This window comes from Pristis pectinata, chromosome 34, assembly GCF_009764475.1.
Source record: "Pristis pectinata isolate sPriPec2 chromosome 34, sPriPec2.1.pri, whole genome shotgun sequence".
NCBI classification, from domain to species: Eukaryota; Metazoa; Chordata; class Chondrichthyes; order Rhinopristiformes; family Pristidae; genus Pristis; species Pristis pectinata.
Genome location: NC_067438.1, coordinates 19,784,174 through 19,791,181, shown reverse-complemented (window position 1 = coordinate 19,791,181; position 7,008 = coordinate 19,784,174). Strand labels below are relative to the sequence as shown.

Genomic DNA, 7,008 nt, shown 5'->3' with positions numbered 1-7,008 from the left:
GCGTGGGATAAACCGCACCACCCAAGGTTCGGTATGACAGTGGTTGCCGTTCCCTCAGCAGATGAGGGCTGAGTCAATGTATTCGGTATCCCGTAATTTGGTAAATTGAAATTGGTTTATTATTGTCACTTGCGGCGAAAACTTCTCCTGCATACTGTTCGTGCGGATCAATTCATAACAACAATGCATTGAGATAGTGCAAGAGGAAACAATAACAGAATGTAGTGTGACAGTTACAGAAAGTGCAGTCCGGGCGGCCAATGAGGTGCAAGACCATAGCGATGTAGTTTGTGATGTCAAGAGACCATTTTATCAAAGGAGGGACCGTTCAATAGCCTTCTAACAGCGGGATGGAAGCTGTCTTTGAGCCTGGTGGTCCATACTTTCAAGCGTTTGGATCTTCTCTCTGGAGGGGTGGGAGAAGAGAGAATGTCAGGAAGCTGGGGTCTTTGTTAATGTTAGTTGCTTCACCGAGGCAGCGAGAAGTTTAGACATATTCAATTGAGGGCAAGCTACTCTTCGTGTTGTGCTGAGTTGTGTACACAACTCTTTGCAGAATTTCTTTTTGTGGTCACGGGCAGATGAGTTGCCGTACTGAGCCGTGATGTATCTGGACAGGATGCTTTCCATGGTGCATCAATAAAAATCGGTGAGGGTCGAAGGGGACATACCAAATTCATTTCGCCTCCAGAGGAAGTAGAGGAGCTAGTGCGCTCTCCTGGCCATGGAATCTACGTGTTTGGACCTGGACAGGACTGTCCATTAGTGAGATTCAATGCTAGGTCCTTTAAGCTCTCAACCGTATGGTTCGCAGCACCGTTGAAGTAAAGAGAGGTGTGTGCATGGCCTCCGTTGTTGAAGTCAGTGGACAGTTATTTAGTTTCGTTGACACAGAGGGATAAGTTGTGACCATGACACTATATATCCTTCCTGTACTCAGAATAATTGTTATTTGAGATCCGGCCGAATCCGGGCGTATCATCTTCTGACTTGTAGATGGAGTCAGATCACAATGTCGCCACGTAGTCGCATGACCATGGGGCGTAGAGTAGCTGTCTGAGGACGCAACCGTGTGGGGCACCGGGTTGAGGATAATCGTGGCGGAAGTGTTCCTGCCTAACCTTACTGAGTCCTGTTGATCAAGAAGTCAAGGATCGATTTGCAAAGGAACGTGCTGAGTTCCAGTTCCAGGCGTTTGGAGATGGCTTACCTTGGAATTATGGTATTGAAGGCGGAGCTGTTGTCACTAAATAGTAGTCTGGCACAGGTGTATTATTATCAGATATTCGAGAGACCAGGGAGATCGCGTCGGCCGTGGACCTGTTCCTGCATGAGGCGATTCGCAATGGGTCGAGGTAGCATCGGCGGCTGGAGTTGATATGTGCCGCGACCAACTTCTCGAAGTAAAAGGTGTGTTTGCATTGGCCAGGAATCGAACCCGGGCCTCCCGCGTGACAGGCGAGAATTCTGCCACTGAACCAACAATGCAAGTGATATTTCACGTCACGTCGTCTCCATGAACAGCACTGCAGTCACTAAACTATTTTTTTAAAATTTTTCAGGAATGTAAATGCTTTGTCAGACAGAACCCCTCACTGACAAATCATTGTTGACTTTTCCTGAATACTTCTTGACGTCCTCAGTGCAGATTATTCCCGCCGCTCGGATGTTTTCAATCACTTCCTTATCTCTAACCTGAGAGTTAGAGGCCTGTAATTGCCTGACCTCCCCTACTGCTCTTCCTTAATAAAGCTCTGACATATCCTGAACTCCATATATCTGGCGCCTCAGCAGTGGCCAGCGAAGACTTAAAAACAAACTTTCTGTCGTGGCACCAGCAAATTCGTCGCCTGCATCCCATAGTGTCCTGGGGTACATCTCATTGGGTCCTGGGTATGCAAGGCTATACCTAATGGAACACGCAATACATTCGCACTTCTTCGGATCAGTGCATGGATTTCCCCTTTCGTCCTTGACGGGATCTACTCTTCCAGTCCAGATGAGGGATCTCGACCCAAAACGTCGACTACCCATTTCCCCCCATGACCTGCTCTGTTCCTCCAGCTATTTGTAGTTGTGGCCCGACTCTTTTGCTGAATAACATACTGCTGGAATTGGTAAGCGGTTTATTATTGCCACGTATCGAGATATTGGTGAAAATTTTGTCTTTCATCCCAATCATCCATCAGAATTCATTACAACAGTGTGTTGAGGTAGTGCAAGGCAGAACAATGACAGAGTGAAGAATAAACCGTGACAATTGCAGAGTAAGTGCAGTGCGATTAGGCAATAAAGTGCGAGGTAGGTCATCCGCTCAAGAGTCCATTTCATCGTAAAACGGAATATAAACACAAACTGACCCGTAGTTTTCTTCAATATGGAAGAATATTTAGAGCCACCTCTTGTACCATGAGTTCCATGCTCTTAAGTCATATGCCTCGGCAATTCTGGGCCAGCATCCTGTCACCAGCATTTTCTTCCTCAATCCAGTTCATTACTTCTTCAAGAATCTGAACGACTTCAGTCAGACAGGACCTCCCACAAACAAATCCATGCTGAATTTTCCTGAACAATCCTTCACTGTCGAAGCGCAGATTATTGGCGTCCCTCCGTTTTTCTTTCCCATAACTCCCCTGTGACGACATTTAGACTGTAATTACGGGCCAACCCTGGCATGTCACTGTCCGACTTATCCATGTTGCCCTTCTTCATAGGAGGCAGAACATTTCCTGAATTCCAGTCATCCAGCACCACAGCTGTCGCCAGCGAAGATTAAATAATATATTTTCTCGTTGCCCCAGCAATCTTATCCTTAGACTTCATCAGATCTTGGGTATAGATTCACTTCTGTGCTTGCTGGGACACCTAATGCATTTTCTTTGTATAATGTTACCCTCTCCGGAATACCTTTGCTCCCGGTCATGAAATATGCAACCAACATGTGTGTCTCCTCACTGAATACAACATAAAAATATTCACTAATGTCCTGACACAATACTTCGGACACACGCACGGATTTACCATTCGGTCTTTGATGTTATCTACTCTTTGCCTGATTACCATATCGTCCGAATGTACAAATAAACTGTCCTGGGATTTTCGTTAATATTGTCTGCCAGGGATATTTCGCGCCACCACTTTGCTGTCCGGTTTTTACTCATTCACCCCTTCCCGCCTGTACGGATGCCATATGCCAGAAATGGCGCATCTGTTTTCCGTTCCCTATACCGGCCATGTGCTTCTTTATCTTTTTACTTACGAAACTCTCGATGTTATTTGATATCCTAGGTTCAAGATTCCCTTACATTTCAGTCATGCGGGAATATGTTAGTACTGAACTCTCACTATTTCACTTTTACGATGACTCCCATTTGTCTGATGTTGGTTCCCAATCTTCTCTTGCACGTACTGCGAATGACAGTGAAATTGACCTACATCAATATAGGAATTTTGTTAATGGACCACGCTTATCCTAACAAAAGACTTACTCTAAATCACCATGCCATTCATTTGCAATTCAGCTTTCATTACAAGGACAGCAGCTTAGTTGTAAGGAAATTAAGCATCCATGGAAGTCCAAAGCGTTGTCGTTTGCAGTACTTTCAAAATCCGCTTGAATGGTGAGCTCGGGTGCTGCCTGTGCGGAGATTTCACGTTCTCCCTCTGATTCAGGGTTCTCCGAGTTCCTCCCATATCCCAAAGGCGTGAGAGTTGAAAAATGCTTTGGCTATTTTAAATCGAACCCAGTGTGTAGCTGAGTTGTGGAATCTGCGGGAAGTTGACAGGAATGTGGGGAACAAGAAAACTGGGATCAATGTAGGATTTATATGAACGGCAGGTTGCTAGCAGGCTCAGACACGATGGGCCGAAGGGCAGGTTTTCTTGTTGTATCGCTCGGCGACTCTACGACTGCAAACCTTATCATTCCTGTGATGTTCATGGGCCGTACTGTGCTCTATCAGCGTCACAGTCTGGTGGGATCATGTTTGAAAAGAGCCGAGGACTTAATAAACAATGAACTAGTTTCACCAGTACAACAAATATTGAAATCATAATTCATGAAAAATGTCAATTGCAATGTTTAGTGTTCATGTTGAATCATGTGAAAATAAATGGGGAAATAGGTATAATCCTTATCAAAAGCAGAATAACTCCAAAATAAAGATAAAGGCAATGCTCAGCAAAGAGAGAAATAATGCATCGGAAATATCAGTGGTCACCTGTTCATTTGATAGCCCGCTGTTTTGATCAACTGAGCATTTCAAAGCCGGCACGACTCTAAGCTTTCACTACTCAGTGAATACTGACCTGCAGTTTAAGCCCTCGCACCAAAAAAACGATGGGTGAGTGTCGGGTAGAAGCGTCAGTTTGTAGTTCTTGGGTGGCTCAAACCAGCAAATTTACGGTGAACTACCGAAACCGTTGGCCGATTGTACCATAACGACAGCTGATGTCAAAACTCGTCAACATGCAATGTAACGTTTTACCGACCCAAATAAAGACAGTTAACTCCCTTTTTCAATTGATTGGATTTCATATCAACCGATTGCCCAAGGACTCGATAATATAACAAGGATTTCTTACTGTTGGGGAAGGATCGGATCTTTCCGTTGGAGCAGGAGCGAAAGCATGGTGAATATGTGAAGCCAAACCCTTTGTGCGGTCTCTGCCGTTTTTGAACACATTGTTTGGTAATGTCTATTATCAGAGAATCATTTTTTAATGTAGAGCAGCTCGTTTGGAATTCAATGAAGAAAAGAGAGACAGAGAGGGAAGGGAAGAGTCAGAGATGGAGAATGTGAAGGTGGAACCAGGATTGGAATTGGCAGCAAAGAGAATGAGTTCTGTGTCAGGAAACAACAGTACTGCAGCCGTTCGTGTCATTCGAACCCCCGTCTCCGCGACATGAACTAAGCTTAGATCACTTGGTCACGTTGACTGCCTGTGTAACCGTTCTGTGCTGCTTACGACGCTAAGAATCAATCCTCATTTTCAGTCTCCGGAACAGAGCAGGATTGATTCATAAGCTTTCACTTGCATTTTTTACCTGAGGAAGTGATTAAAGATTTTTACTGAAATGCCACAAATCCAGTGAAATGACTGGAAATGGTATTGCATTCGACGCTATTTCTTTTGTCTTCAGAGCTGGGAACTGAAGATGAAACAGTGCCCGAATCTGAGCTGTGATTACATGTGTGTGGTATCGGTGAGACTAGAATTCTCAGTCACTATCCTGGTAACCGTGAAATCCCCAAGATATCCGTCCACAGACCCCCGCCACACCAGGCACAGATACAATCGCTTGCTTAAATTATCTTCCTTGCATATACGACCTACGCAGAGGCTAAATCGGTATAAACAAATGCAAACGCTTCATTTAAATAAAGGGGTGATTGCTGAGGAGGTCACCTGGAAGAGATTTGCGAATGACGTTGAGCAAGATTCTTTGTTTGGAAGTGTCAGTCTGTGGGCGAAAATATCGTGCGATCGTGGGTGTGAGACGAAGCCTGCACCTTGAATTCGCTTCCTTTACAATTGTGCATTAATTACTTCAGTGAAAGTACAACCCCGAGAAAGGCCTGGAAATTCAGATGACAGCTGGGGAAATAATCATCGCTTTTTCCAAGGGCAGTGGAATTTTATCCAATTTAGAACAGCTTAATGTCCAAACAACGTTGATATTGTGTTAAATGCCAGAGCGGGAGAGAGAGAGAGAGAGAGAGAGAGAGGGAGAGATCAAATGATGGAGGAACTAAGCGGGTCAGGCAGCATCTGCGTTGAGAGTTTGAGCTCATTTTGCAGGTTAACGGAAGAAACTGATAGAGAGATTCCACCGTAGACTGTGGAGCTCAACAAAATTTCCTGATTGAAACGTCACTAAGATAGTCGCTGATTTCAGGTGTGCCGATGGACCCTGTTCCCCGTCAGCGAACTTTCGAATTTCATCATCGTCAATTTTGGAAACTCTAATATGAAGGCGGGTTCTACTTTCAAGCCTGTGAACCAGAAGTTCGTTGGGAACTACGATTTAAACTTTACACTGTTGCAGCGGAGAAAGCGAGCTGACTAACAGCAAATGAGAAAATGTATTTCACAGTTACACCCTCATGGAAAGGCAAGTGAAGGTTAAAATAACTGAGAATGAGACAGCGCTGGGCTCGAAACACAGAGGCAGGATGTTGGAGGTGCGAAATAATTCAACCACCGACAGCAAATCTCGCATTTACATGGAAATCAACAACCTGTCAAAGTCTGTTCATATGAAAGAAAAACGAGATGTTGTTGCAAAATGCTCGCTGATATACCGATTCGATCATTCTAACAGAGGGCGGAGACAACTTTTTTATGAGAACACCCAAAATAGTGAGGACTTGCAGCGGGCTGAACAGCTTGAGCATGTAGATATTGGGAAAGACGAGGTGCGAGAGCTTTTCGAAAGCATCAAGTTGGATAAGTCGTCGGGACTGCATGGGATGTACCCCAAGCTGCTGTGGAAGGCGAGGGAAGAGATTGCGGAACCTCTGACGATGATATTTGCATCGTCGATGGAGACGGGAGAGGTTCTGGAACATTGGAGGGTTGCGGATGTTGTTCCCTTATTCAAGAAAGGGAGTAGGGATAGCCCAGGGAATTATAGACCAGTGAGCCTTACTTCAGTGGTTGGTAAGCTGATGGAGAAGATCCTGAGAGGCAGGATTTATGAACATTTGGAGGTATAATATGATTAGGAATAGTCAACATGGCTTTGTCAAGGGCTGGTCCTGCCTTACGAGCCTGACTGAATTTTTTGTGGATGTGACTAAACACATCGACGAAGGGAGAGCAGAGATGTAGTGTATACGGATTTCAGCAAAGCGTTTGATAAGGTACCCCATGCAAGGCTTATTGAGAAAGTAAGGAGACATGGGATCCATGAGGACATTGCAGTGTGGATCCAGAACTGACTGGCCCACAGAAGGCAAAGTATGGGTGCTGAAGGTTCGTATTCTGCGTGGAGGTCGGTGAGCA

At 44.9% G+C, this 7,008-nt stretch overlaps 1 non-coding gene across 1 annotated transcript; it reads right to left on the bottom strand.

Annotated features, from left to right (window-relative positions):
• Nucleotides 1–1,417: 1,417 nt before the first annotated feature.
• On the bottom strand, nt 1,418–1,488 carry trnad-guc (transfer RNA aspartic acid (anticodon GUC)). Its single transcript has one exon. It is a non-coding gene; the product is annotated as a tRNA-Asp (tRNA).
• Between the last annotated feature and the right edge of the window lie 5,520 nt (nt 1,489–7,008).